General features: G+C 41.6%; 1 pseudogene; it reads right to left on the bottom strand.

Moving 5' to 3' along the window:
* Positions 1-1,298: 1,298 nt before the first annotated feature.
* On the bottom strand, positions 1,299-10,246 carry LOC102839506 (annotated as a pseudogene).
* Positions 10,247-14,774: the final 4,528 nt, after the last annotated feature.

Below are 14,774 nucleotides of genomic sequence, written 5' to 3'. Positions count from 1 at the left end.
TCGAGTCATTTCCGACCCATAACAACCCTGTATAGGGTCTCTGAGGAGCAGCTGGTGAGCCCAATCCACCGACCTTGCAGTTCAAAAGGCCCTGGAGTGTGGCACCTCAACCCACAGTACTGTGCCAGGACTCCTCTCAAACCAGTGAAAGAAAACAAACAAACAACAACAAAAAAAAACAGACCATATAAGACGCACATCCGCGCCTCCTGTATAGGGTATCCAAGGAGCGGCTGGTGAGCTTGCACCACTGACCTTGCAGTTCAAAAGAATTTGCAGTGCAGCGCCTCAACCCACTATGCTATGCCAGGACCCCTCTCAATCCAGTGTAAAAAGGCCAACCAAATCCATGTCTCAGCTTGGGCTGAGTGTGTGAGTTCCTGGCAGAGGAAACCTCCAGCGGTGAGGGTGGGTCCTGGCCACTCGGCTAAGCCCCCACCTCTATTCACCCGGCTGTAGGTGGGCAAACCGTGAGCACACCTATTACCCAACACCAAAGAAAAAAATAAAATCGTAACCACACAACATCGGCAAAGTATACTTTCCAAGGTTCCCACGGTGTGTTTCTGTGGGGTCTCTGTGGCCCCGATTTCATCCTGCCGCTTGGATTCGCCCAGGATGTGGGCTCAGGCCTCCGAGCCTGGCCGGCAGATTCAAAAGTACGCAATTTTCCGCCTCAGCTCCAAATCCCACAGGCTATAAGCCTTCAAACCTTTAAACTATTCTTATGTCTGTGGATCCAAGTCTTGGAGCTCTATCTTGCCTCTTTTTTGCCTGGAATTCTGAGTTATTGCTGGCGGCGACCTTCACAATACCTTCACCCTAGCCGCCATCAAGCCCCGCCCTTGGCTGTCTTTTGAATCTTGGTTTTCCTTGTCTAACATTGTGAAATAGGCACTTGAGGGGAGGAAAAAGGAATAGCCAGAAACATCACAATAAAAAGATTGTAAGTCTATCTTCAGCATATAACTGATTGGAATACCTTAAAGGGGGCTAGAAGTTGCCCAGTGAAAAAGACCTCCTGTGGAGCTTTTCATTGCATAAGACCATAGGTGGAAACCAGAACCCCATCCAGAATTGTCTGAGTTGGGAAATTTCCACTGGAAAGGATGAGTAGACCAGTCTGGAGCAGCTAGAAGAATAGAAGATATTTCGTGGAAAAAAACCCAGCAGGAAAAATCAGAAACAATAATGGTAGTTTAATTGATTACTGCAAGAACAAGTAAGCTGTTCGCCTGGGAGCCATCAAGACAAGTGGTCTGGTCCCCTCAGAGCAAACTCCCTTCCAAAACTAAGACTCAGCGAGAATACACAAGCAGGCAGGTGGTTTGGCTTGTGACAACGTTGGTCACCTATAAGGGGAAAAGGGGGAAAAAACAGCAGTGAAGTTGGGATCTAAGTCCAACCACATTCAATAGATGCCTGTGAACTCGGGTGCAGACCTGGATGGCCAGCAGTATGGCAAGACCTGAGGTCTCCTGTGCCCAAAGGCAGTGACATGGCCACCAGAGGACAAGAGCAGAGAGTCAAGTATCCAGCTGATATGAAGTAAGGGGAGATGCACAAGAATCCCATACTTGCAGATAGTACCCACTTACCTGGTTTCAATGGTGGGATGATCAGAACTCGACTAGAAGAAGAAAGAAGAGAGAAGAAGAAGAAGAAAACAGTAACCTGCTACAATTTGATTAACTTTACCCATACTTACGGATGTTGTTGCTGTTATGTTCTGTGGAGTCGGTTCCAACTCATAGTGACCCTGTACAGAGTTTCTGAAGCTGTAAATCTTTACGGGAGCAGAAAGCCTCATCTTTCTCCCATGGAACAGCTGGTAGTTTTGAACTGCTGACCTTGAGGTTCGCAGCCTGATTCGTAACCACTTATAGATGTAGTAGCTAAAAAAAGGAAACAAATCTTTACAGCAAGGATCACTCCCACCCCCTCGGTACACAGGGTTGACAGGAATGGGCAACTTACTACCCAAAATGGGGGGCCTATAAAGGCCAGAAGTGACTGGCTTACAAGCTTTCAAGAGGGAGACTAGTTCCAGACAGGGGAGGGGTAGGTAGAACCTCCAATGAATGATTCCCAATCTGTTGGGACCATGCTGGTAAAAGGAAATGGGGATAAGACTCTTGTGGTACAATAGTGAATAATTGCCATCAGGACTGATTGTAAAGGTCAGAAATGTAGAGGTAGATGTTTTTTGACAAAAGGAGAGTGATTGATTTTGCAGCCCAGGAGCAGTTGTGCCTGGGACCATCAAGTGAGAAGAGCGGAGAACCTGACTCTACCCAGAGAGGCAATGATGCCAGGGATGGAGACAGAGACGATGACATGGACAGATGGAGTGGCTGGGGACACTGGACTCAGGGAGGGAGAAAGCCTGTGTGATGATGGCTGAGGGGGGCGGGGGCTGCTCTGTGTGGTTATTTGATGATGCATGGAGGGGATTGTAATCATTGCAATGAAACAAAATACGATAGGATGAATGTAAAACTGATGTTCTCCCATATAAACCCACATAATTCTCAATAAAAATGTAAAAAATAAAAAATAAATAATAAGATTTATAGTCTCTGAAACCCTAAGAAGTTCTACTTTGTATCACTACAATTCAGAATCAACTCATCAGTGTCAAAATTAATTTCTATAACAAACAACAATAAATTAGTTGCCATTTGATTCTGACGCATGGCCATACTATGGGTATTATAATAAAGTAGTGTTCCATAGAGTTTTCTTTGAAAAATTTTTCAGAAGTTGATTGCCATGCTTGTTTACCAACATGCCTCTTGGTAAACTGGAATTTACAAACTTTGTATTAGCAACGGAGTACATTAACTTGTGGAGTCCTGATGTGGCGCTGTGTGCTGGACTGCAAGGTCGGTTTGAACTGCAAGTTCAGTGTTCAAGCTCACTAGCAGCTTCTTTGAAACTCTATACATGGTCTTTATGGGTCAGAACCAACTTGACAGCACTTAACAACAACAACATTAACTTGTAAGCACCATCCAAGGACTCATTCTCTATTATTAGCCTTTGTTCTTTATCCAGGAAATTTGGTACCTCCTATGCCCCATCCTTCCACCTCTCCACACCTCAGTGGGAGAACTGGGTACAACGTTCTATTTTGTTCAAGCCTAAGAACATTGAAATAGTGTAGCATTCGTTTGTGAGGGCATTCAGCCTCTGTTGAGTTTCTATATTTGTCTCATTCCTCTGAGATGCCATAAATACTTCATACCCAGGCCAACTCATTCAGTGGGGCTTATCTTTTTCTCATTTTGCTGTTGTTAGGTACCATCGAGTCAGTACCAACTCATAGTGACCCTATGCACAACAGAATGAAACACTGCCTGGTCCTGGGTCAACCTCACAATTGTTTCCACGCTTGAGCCCATTGATGCTACTACCACTTTGTCAATTCATCTCACTGGAGCCTTCACCTTTTTCTCTGACCCTTCACCTTACCAAACTTGATAGCCTTCTCCAGTGACTGGTCCCAATTGACAATATGCCCAAACATGAGAGACAAAGTTTAGCCATCCTGGCCACCAAGGAACATTCTGGCTGCACTTTTTCCAACACAGATCTGTTGGTTCTTTCAGCAGGTCATGGCACTTTCAATATTTTCCTCCAACACCTTAACTCAAATGCATCAATTCTTCTATGGTAGTGATGGTGGTAGTGTGCCGTGGAGTTGGTTCTGACTCATAACAAACCAGTATATGGTTTATGAGGCTGCACATATTTACAGGAGCAGAAAGCCTCATCTTTTTCCTGCAGAATGGCCATTAGTTTCGAACTGCTGACCTTGAGGTTAGGAGCCCAACTCGTAACCTTTACAGTGCCAGAGCTCCTTCAATTCTTCTATAGAATCCCAAAAAAGAATCACCATAACTTGCTGTGCTCATGATGTCTCTGCACTGAATTTAAATTACTCAGCAGATCTCCTTAGAAGCCACTGTTTTGATTGGAACATCAGAAAAATAATAATAAAAAGAAACCCGCCTAATGATGCTAGGAATCCTGGTGTGGTGCTGAGGGTTAATGCGCTGGACTGCAAGGTGACTTTGAACCATAGACTGGCGATTAAAGTTTACCAGCTGTTCCTAGGAAACCCTATACAGGATCACTGTGGGTCAGTAGGCACTGACTCTATGGCACTTAACAAAAACAATAATGATACAAGGAAGAGTACATTGCCGGGACAACTTGTCTTAAGTCATTCACTGTTTGCAGAGGTATGTATAAACAGGTGTTATTGGGAATGTTGTTGTTGTTATGTGCCGTGGAGTTAGTTCCAACTCATAGCGACCCTGTACAGGGTTTCCGAGGCTGTAAATCTTTACAGGAGCAGAAAGCCTCATCTTTCACCTGTGGAACAGCTGGTAGTTTCGAATTGCTGACTTTGCGGTTCTCAGCCTGATTCGTAACCACTATGCTACCAGAGCTCTAACCTACGCGTATGAACTGGGGCCCTCAAGTCCATTCCATAGCAACTGTAAGCACAACAGAATAAAACATTGCCCACTTAGTCTTGCACTAGCTTCACATTTGTAGATGTTTTTGAGCCAATTATTGCTGCCACTATATCAATCATCTTTTTTTGGGGGGGGTCTTTGTCTTTTTCACTAACCTTCCACTTTGTAAAACATGATGTCCTATCCAAAAAAAAACACACAGAGAGAATTGTTGTTAGGTGCCATTGAGTTGACATCGACCCATAGCAACCTTATGCAGAGCAGAATGAAACACAGCCCTATCCTGGGCCAACCTCACTACTGTTGCCTCACTTGAGTCCATTGATGCTGCCACTTGGCCAATCCATCTTGTTGTGGGTCTTCCTCTTTTTCTCTGACCCTCCACCTTACCAAACATGATATCCTCCTCCAGTGACTGTTCCCTCCTGACAATATGTCCCAAGTATGAGAGACGTAGTTTGGTCATCTTGGTCTCTAAAGAGCAGTCTTGCTGCACTTCTTCCAAAACAAGTGGTTCTTTTGGCAGCCCATGGCACTTTCAATATTCTCCTCCAACACCACTGAAAAGCATCAATTCTTCTACGGTCTTCCTTATTCACTGTCCAGCTTTTGCATGCATATAGGGTTATTGAAAATACCATGACTTGGGTCAGGTGCACCTTAGTTCTCAAGCTGACATCTTTGCTCTTCAACACCTTAAAAAGGTCTTGTGCAGCAGATTTGCCTAATGCAATACATCATTTGATTTCTTGACTGCTGCTTCTGTGAGTGTTGTTAGTTGATTCAAGAAGAATGAAGTCCTTGACAACGTCAATCTTTTCTCCATTGATAAGAACAGAGGGAATGAATGGAAGTAAATGGTGTTGAATGGTTGAATGATGATGCCTGGAGGGGTTTGTAATCATTGAAATGAAATGAAATATGATAGGATGAATGTAAAGCTGACATTCTCCTATGTAAACTATCACTCAATCTACAATAAATACTTAAAAAAAAACATAATGTCCTTCTCCAGGAACTGATCCCTCTTGTCAACATGTCCAAAGAATGACAAAGTCTCATAATTCACGATTCTAAGTAATATTCTGGCTGTACTTCTTCCTAGACAGATTTGTTTATCTCTGGCAGTCAGTCTATGGTGTTCTCAATATTCTTCTCCAACACCAGAATTCAAATACATAATTCTTCTCTGCTCTTCCTTATGCACTGTTCAACTTTCACATGCATATGAGGTGATTGAAAACACTATAGTTTGTGTCAGATGCACCTTATTCCTCAAACTGATATCTTTGTTCTTTAACACTTTAAAGAATCTTGTGTACCAGATTTGCTTAATGCAATAAGCCCTCTTGACCACTGCTTCCTTGAATGTTGGTTGTGGATCTAAGCAAAATGAAGTCTTTGGCAGCTCAATATTTTCTCCATTTATTGTGATGTTATTTATTGGTCAAGCTTTGAAGACTTTTGCTTTCTTTACATTGAGGTGCAATTCTTAAGGAAGACTCTGGTCTTTGATCTTCATCAGTAAGTATTTTAAGACCTTTTCACTTCTAGTAATCATATAATCTGCATATCTAAGACTGTTATTGAGTCTTCCTCCAATTCAGATACCACATTCTTCTTTATATAACCTAGCTCCTTTGATTATTTGTTCAGCATGCAGATTGAATAAGTATGGTGAAAAATACTGCCCCAACACATACCTTTCCTAATTTAAAACCATTCAGTATCCTCTTGTTCTATTGTAATTGCTGCCTAAGTACAGGTTCCTCATGAGTAAATTGAGTGTTCTGGAATATCTATTCTTTGTAATGTTATCCATAGTTTAGTATGAGCCACGCAGTTGAGTGTCTTTGCATATGCAATAAAGCACACGTAAAGGAGCTCTGGTAGCGTAGTGGTTACGAATTGGGCTGCAATCCACAAGGTCAGCAGTTTGAAACTACCAGCTGTTTCATGGGAGAAAGACAAGGTTTTCTTTCTTGTCGAAAGACGTACAGCTTCAGAAACCCTGTACAGGGTTACTATGAGTCGGAACTGACTCCACGGCACATAACCACTGCCACCAAACATCTCTTTAATATTCTCTACTTTCAACCAAGGTCCATCTCAAGTCAGCAATGATTTCCCTCATTCCATGTCCTCTTCAGAAACTGGCTTGAATTTTTGGCAGTTCCTTGTTGATATACAGTTGCAGACGTTCTTGAATTTTCATCAGCAAAATTTTGCTTGATGCAATACTAATGGTTTACCCATTCTGTTGGGTCACCTTTCTTTGGCATGGGCACAAACATGGATCTTTACCAAACGTTTGGCCATGGCATGTATCTGTCTTCCAAATTTCGTGGCATGGGCAAGTGAGTGTCTCCAGTGCTGCATAAGTTTGTTGAAACATTTCAACTTTTATTCCATAAACTCCTGAAACATTGTTTTTTACTAAGCCCTTCAGTGAAATTCTTCCTTCAATTCCATGAGTTCTTGATCATATGCTACCTCTTGAAATGGTTGATCATCAACCATTTCTTTTTGGTACAGTAATTCTGTGTGTTCATTCCATCACCTTTTGATACTCTCTGCATCATTCAATAGTATGTCAAAAATTTTAGATGAATTGTCTTCCATTTAATCAATCGGTATTTCAAAGTGTCCATGCAGCATACAATCTCCTAATACCCAGGTATGTCCAACCTTTACCCTGTAATCAGGTGGACACCCTGAGGCCCCCCTCCTTCCCAAAATGCCTGGATTCTGTGATGTTATGGGCCATGGGTCACTGGCCATCTTCCAGGTCCTGAGCAGTCTCATGCTCCTTCCAGATCTCCTCTAAGGTCGCACCTAAACCTGATTGGCAGGTGGAGATTTTCAGGCATGTCTGAGGGCAGGCACAGCATCATGTGAGTCAGCTTGTGCCAAGACCTTAGAGGCCTGGGTTTGGGGAATGGCCTCTATTTCCCCACTACAGAGGTGCATGTGGCTGACAGCACAGAATGGAGATCTGTCCTGGGTGTCAATGGCAATGTGCTAATGGCAGTGTGAAGAATCAGAGGGAGTTGGAAGCAGAGGCAAGAACCTGTGTCATGCTGAGGAAACAAAGTTGAGAAAGAGCAGGTCCTTGGAGAAACCACTGCAAATGGATTCCTCCCAGTGGTGTCAAGCTGTCAATCAGTGCTGGGGATCGAGGGACAGGCAGAGTGGGTTGGTGACAGGCCCAGCACACCCTGGGTGAAGCTCATCCTCTATCATCCCTCTCCCTCCCAGAGTTTGTGTGTGATAGAAGAGAATGCACTGGACTGGTCAACAAAGAAGGATCTATGCATGGATGTAACACTGAAGGCCAGCAGGACTCGAGGTCCCAGGACCAGAGAAGATGGAACTGGAGGACCATGTCACTTCTGCTTGGGCTCTAGAAGCCACTCCAGAAGCATGCATTTTTGTCTTTGCACTCAAAGTGGTATATGATGAGCTAGAAGCTGGGGTGACAAGCGAAGATTGTCTTTGTACTCCACGTCAAAGCTTCTGTAGCATCCTTCTTCAGATTAGAACTGCCACAGCAAAAAGCAGCTGGGCTTGAGGGTCAGCTAGGGCACACCATGAGCTAGGGCACACCATGGTGCATGAGGACTAAAAGAGCACCTTTGCTTTCTATGATTATGAACAGCTAAGTGCAGGTTCTGATCCAAATTACCATGGGTTCTTACCTCTGCTTCCAACTCCCTCTGATTCTTCACATTCTTCAAGGCTTGAATGTTCCTTTCAGTTCTTTCAGCTTCAGAAATGCTGTGTTCTTCTCTTGTGGTTTTCCAACTCCAGATTTTTGCACATTTAATTATAATACCTGACTTTGCCTTCTTAAGCTGCCCTGTGAACATTTCTGTTCAGCTCTTTTACTCCGTCATTTCTGCCAGTAACCTAAGCTTCTCTGTGATCAAGAGTAAATTCAATAGTCTCTTCTGACATCCATTTTAGTATTTTCTTTCTTGCCTGTCTTTTTTTAATAACTTAAATTTATTGTTGAATTTCCCCATTAGAATTATAGAAATCTTTTTTAAAAACACTGAAATGTCACAAATTATTGAAAGCTCAACAGTTAAACATACTTTATTTTTAAAAGAACAAAAGTGATATTAGAAATTTTTGAGTAAAAGTATATAGTCTAACAGCAAAAGAATATGAATCCAGACAATGAATGGCACAAATACAGCACTAAAGGAGTCCTCAGTCACCACCAGAAATCACTGTCTAAATTATATAACAAATTCATTTTGAGAAAAAGTTTCACATTAATTTGTTTCTGAATTAACCTGCCTTGTCTGTGCCTCTCTTGTAAGGGCAGACTTGGTCTTTACTGCTGATGGGACAAAATGCTGTACATGAATCTAGAATAAGGAAGGTATAATCTCCCCTGGAGCCTGAACAAGAGAACAGTTAGTACAGAAATGGTTTTGGCATTTTAACTCTCAAATATTGTACCAGAACGTTCGTAGTCTCCCATGATTTGTTAACACCACATCATCTCTATATGTTTTTACAAGTACACTATATATACAATAATAAAATTCCTTCATTCTAAAAAACAGTTTGATTCCAAACAGTTCCACATTAGAAAGCTTTCTTCTTAAATCTCAGTTCATATAATTAATTTGTTGTTGTTTTTGTTTGTTTAAGCTTCCCTTGGGGATGACTTAAGGCTTTAGTTTAATGAAAATGTTTTCATATTAACAGGAATCTCTTGTGACTAAAATCACATAACACTGACTCTCTCTTTTGAAGCTATTTCTCCTTCTTAGATGGATATGGTATCTTGTCTGGGTAATCCATAAAAATATGTTGTTGTTGTTGTTGTCAGGTGCCATCGAGTCAGAACCGACTCATAGCGACCCCATGCACAGCAGAACGAAACAATGCTCGATCCTGGGCCAACCTCACCACCGCTGCCACCCCCGAGTCCATCAATGATGCCACCTGGCCGATCCATCTCGTTGGGGGTCTTCCTCTTTCTCTCTGACCCTCCACCCTACCCAGCATGACATCCTTCTCCAACGATTGTTTCCTCCGGACTACATGTCCAAAGTAGGAGAGACGAAGCTTAGCCATCCTGGCCTCCAAGGAGCACTCTGGCTGCACTTCTTCCAAAACAGATCTATTGGTTCTTTTGGCAGTCCATGGCACCCTCAGTATTCTCCTCCAACACCACAACTCAAAGGCATCAATTCTTCTACGATCCTCATACATACAAGACATACATACAAGAAGAGTACCCAAAGCAAATGTGAGTGTCATCTGTAATCCAAACCGCATCACTGAAGCAGTGGTGGAAAGGACAATGGCTACTTCTGCAGAAACACCTTTCATGATGTTGTCTGTGTACTTGACTACAACTGAAGTGTAAAGATCTCCAATGCTTTCAAGAAAGATGACAAACCAGATGTAATATGTGTAACCATAAAAAAATCCTTTTTCTTTAATTTCATCTCCATATGACAAGTAGATGCCAACTAATGTTACAACAATCCCTGATAGATATATTTGAATGTTTCTCATTCAAAGGGAAGTGTCTGAACTCTTTAAAACTTTTTCAAAATACACGCCAGCAAATTCTGAGCACATTATAGCAATTGGTATCATGCCAAACCCTAATAATGGATTCTGTTTCACCACAAATTTGTAGCTTGAGATGGTTTCTGTTGTACAAGTGTGACTCTTTCACATGACATAAAAACTGAAACCTACCGTAGTTTGCTGAGTGTTCATTTTAACATTGAAATAGTGCATAAAGCAGCATAGGGAATTTTCAACAACTGCAACATCCAGATTGCTAAGAGCTAGGAAAGTCATGTTGTTCTGAACAACATTTACTATCAATGGCACACTTAACTTCATCAATTCCTTGGGGCTTCCCAAGGCATTTTCTCTTAAAGATGTCGTGAATCTACTCAGACTACCAGTTTCTTTGGTTAATATTTCCACACTTAGCAATAACTTTATAGCTACTGCAATACACATGGCTGTGGTTGTAAAGCAGAGTTCTTTGTCTGATGTTCTTGTGTATCTTAAAGCTGTAGGCTAAGCTGCAGCCACCAGGGTCATCACTGTCAGGCAGTATAACTTGAATAACTAATTGACATTCTTTCTTGGAGCAGCTGCGGTTGTCAGACAGCAATACTTGTCTTTTTAATGACCTTTTTCTCTCCTCATGGATGATATTTTTGATGCCATCCCACAACTCTTCTTGTCTTCAGTCATTAATGTCTAATGTATCAAATATGTTCTTGAGATGGTCTCTAAATTGAGGTGGAATATATTGAATGCCACATTTTTGCTCTTGTGGACTTTTTCTTCCACCTTCAGCCTGTATTTTCATATAAACAATTGATGGTCTATTCCACAGTCTGCCCCAGCCTTGTTTGGGATGATGATATTGAATTTCTCCATTGTCTCTTTCCATATATGTAATCAATTGATTACTATATATTTCATCTGGTGAGGTCAATATATTGTTGCGGTGTGTTTTATTCAAAAAAGGTATTTGCAGTGAAGAAGTCGTTGGTCTTGCAAAATTCTATCATGTGTTCTCCAGCATCATTTCTATTACCAAGCCATATTTTCCTAATACCTATTCTTCCTCTTTGTTTCCAACTTTGGCATCCAATCACCAGCAAATATCAGTGCATCTTGATCACATGTTCAATCAATTTCAGACTGCATACGTGAGTAGAATTCAATCTCATCATCAATGGATTTAGAGTTCGGTATGTAATTTGAATAATATTGGTATTAACTGGTCTTCCTTATTGACGTATGGATAGTATCCCATCACAGACAGCATTCCACTTCAGATAAATTTTGAAATTTTCGTTTTGACTATGAATGTAATACCATTCCCCTTGAATTTGAATATCTGACTCAAAATGGTCAAAGTAGATTGGTTGGCTGTGTATCACGGAGTCGGTTCTGACTCATAGCGAACCTATATAGGGTTTCTGAGGCTGTAAATCTTTATGGGAACAGTAAACCTCATCTTTCTTCCAGGAATGGGTGGTAGTTTCAAACTGTTGACCTTGAGGTTAGCAATCCAGCCACTACACTACCAGAGTGCCTTGTGTATAAATATATAACTTATAAACTATATATAAATTGTAAAATGATTAAGTATATTAAATGCAATTGAGAGATTTTACTTAGTTATATTTATCATTAACAACCTGCGATATGCAGATGATACAACTTTGCTTGCTGAAAGTGAAGAGAACTTGAAACATTTACTTATGAAGATTAAAGAGCACAGCCTTCAATATGGATTACATCTCAATGTCAAGAAAACAAAAATTCTCACCACTGGACCAATAAACAACATTCTTATCAATGGAGAAAAGATTGAAGTTGTCAAGGACTTCATTCTTCTTGGATCAACTTCAACACTCGCAGAAGCAGCAGTCAAGAGCTCAGACGACATATTGCAGTGGGCAAATCTGCTGCGCAGGAACTTTTTAAAGTATTGAAGAGCAGAGATGTCAGCTTGAGGACTAAAGTGCGCCTGACCCAGGCCATGGTGTTTTCAATAGCCTCATATGGATGCGAAAGCTGGATAGTGAATAAGGAAGATCGTAGAAGAATTGATGCCTTTGAGTTGTGGTGTTGGAGGAGAATACTGAAAGTGCCATGAACTGCCAAAAGAACCAATAGATCTGTTTTGGAAGAAGTGCAGCCAGAGTGCTCCTTGGAGGCCAGGATGGCTAAGCTTCGTCTCTCATACTTGGACATATTGTCTGGAGAAAACAATCGTTGGAGAAGGATGTCATGCTGGGTAAGGTGGAGGGTCAGAGAAAAAAAGGAAGACCCCTAACGAGATGGATTGGCCAGGTGGCATCATTGATGGACTCAAGTGTGGCAGCGGTAGTGAGGTTGGCCCAGGATTGGACATTTTCATTCTGCTGTGCATGGGGTCGCTATGAGTCGGCTCTGACTCGATGGCACCTGACAACAACAACATATTTATCCACAATTTGGTCATGTATTTGTCATGTATGTCCATACTTAAATGTATATTACATTTGATAATGCACAATAACTTCACATTTCTTTATTATTCACCAAAGAAGTAAAAACCAGAATTGTACAGCTCTTATAAGCCTGCAAAGGTGAATCTGTCACTTCAGTTGTATAGTTATTCCTGCCCTAAAGATTGTTACCACTTACAAGATTGTTGAAAAGGCTTGTGATTCCTAACTAGGTGACTGATAACACTTAAAACAACTGTTGGAGAGATCTAAAATTCACACAAAATTGGATGGACTGTTCTAGGAAGCCAGCCTAAAGCAAAGGGGATTTTTAAACCTGCTCAGGTCTTTTTCATTTGTTCTCCTCGCCAAAACCCTTCATGATGAATAGCACATTCTCTGAGGCCTAATGCTTCCTAGGTAGGCTTCCTTTGTCCTCCTGTTCAAAAAACCTTTATGCCAGAGAATCCCTCACATCCTGCTTTCAGTTGTTTTTTTTTTTTCCTAAACCAGAGCTTCTGTAGACACTTGCTTTCAGCTGGAGAGGGTTTGCATATGTAGTTTATTTTGTGATTAAGGATATAGCAAATTAGTGATCTTCTTTCACTTATCTGTTAGGAAGTGTTTATGTAATTTAGTTTTTGATGTAAAACTAGTGAGCTGTAAAACTAAGATAGGGCAGAAAAGGGTTAAAGAGCTCTGCTGGGCACCCACACGTTAGAATTTTCTCAAATCAGAAGGAGAAACACTTCAAATGGAACCCAAAATGAAACATCAAAAGCTCCTTCTTTTCTGTCTATCCTTCAATTTTTTTTTTTTTTTAATTTTTTAAAGCAACTTTATTGGGTAATAACTTATGTGCAATAAATTGCACTGTTTAAAGTGTACACTTTAATATTAGAGTTTTGACCTTTGCATACACCTGTGAAATTATCACAACTGAGATGCCCCAAAACTTCCCTGTGCCCCTTAGCCCCTCTACCCCATCCCTGGCAACCACTGCCCCTCTACCCCATCCCTGGAAACCACTGCCCTGATGCCTGTCACTATAGGGTAATTACCATTTTCTAAGTGTTTTTAGGTGGAAAAGCCAGCTTTGAAACATTCTCTGACCCTTGGGCTAGATTGGCAGTGTGGATGGAGTGGACCCACAGTCTGTCCCTTCCCCCAAGCTGTCTCTCTTAGTGCAAACGGCTTTTCAAGAACAGACATGACCACCAGGGCTCTGTCCACATCCCTCTTAAATAGCAGCCACCCCTTGGTCACCCTTGCAAGCCTGGACCTGGGAAAGAGGCCTGTGCAGAATCTGGACAACCGCTCAGAGCCAACTGGGTAGTAAACTCCGGAGTCCCAAGTACCCAGAGTGAAGTCTAGAAGAGGAGTCTTGGGGATCCAGGTCACCATATCCCTCTGCCCTGTGGACTTCTTGCATTGCCCCTCTTGTCTGGGCTCTCAGGGTTGTATACTGCTTCCCTTTCTCCTGTTCCAGGTCATAAAATCTGAGGGATCTGCGCAGACCCAGAGTCCCGAGGATCAAGGATTGAGGATCGGCAGATCGGACGGAAGATCAGCTGCAGAGTCTAGTCCGCTCCTCTTTCCCGAGGTGATTGAGGGAGCCAGAGACGGTCACATTCCATGTGTCCCCAGCCCGGGGGACGGGGTCCGGAGTAGCCCCCGGCATAGTTCCACTCGTGTTCCTTGTCTCAAAGCCAGGCCAACTGGCCTGCTGCAGGGCCCAAGGAGAATTCTCAATTTTTTTTTTTTTAACTGAAAATCTTTATGAGTTTTTATTCTATGGTTGAAGGAAATAAATTAGTGAATATTTTAGGAAAATACTATAACGCATACTATAAACTGTATATAAGTATCTTTGAAGTTTTCTTTTTTGAATCATACCTGAATTTTGTGTTGTCTCAGATGCACAGCATACAAATTATCCTTAGGATCTTAGAGACATTTCCATAAGAGGATGTGATGGTTGATTTGATATGTCAGCTTGCTAGGCTATAACAAGGCATTTAACAAACATTTCTTTTTAGATGTAGTTACCTTCTACAATCAGTTGAATTTTTTAAAAAGTAGATTACTCTTAAATACATGGAAATACTTCCAATCACTTGGAAGCCTTAAGAACAAAAACTGAGGTGTCACCGGGGAGAATAAATTGTTCTCAATAAAATATTTCTCAAGAGAAACAGAAATCTTGCTTGAATTTCCAGCATACCAACATGTATAACAGCTTTCAGACTTGCCAACACCTTACTCAGGAGTCAGGATGTATAGTGTGGTG

The sequence above is a fragment of the Chrysochloris asiatica genome, unplaced genomic scaffold, assembly GCF_000296735.1.
Source record: "Chrysochloris asiatica unplaced genomic scaffold, ChrAsi1.0 scaffold00010, whole genome shotgun sequence".
In the NCBI taxonomy this organism is placed as follows: Eukaryota; Metazoa; Chordata; class Mammalia; order Afrosoricida; family Chrysochloridae; genus Chrysochloris; species Chrysochloris asiatica.
Note: the sequence above shows the minus strand (reverse complement) of the source record. Positions and strands in the feature narration are given on the sequence as shown.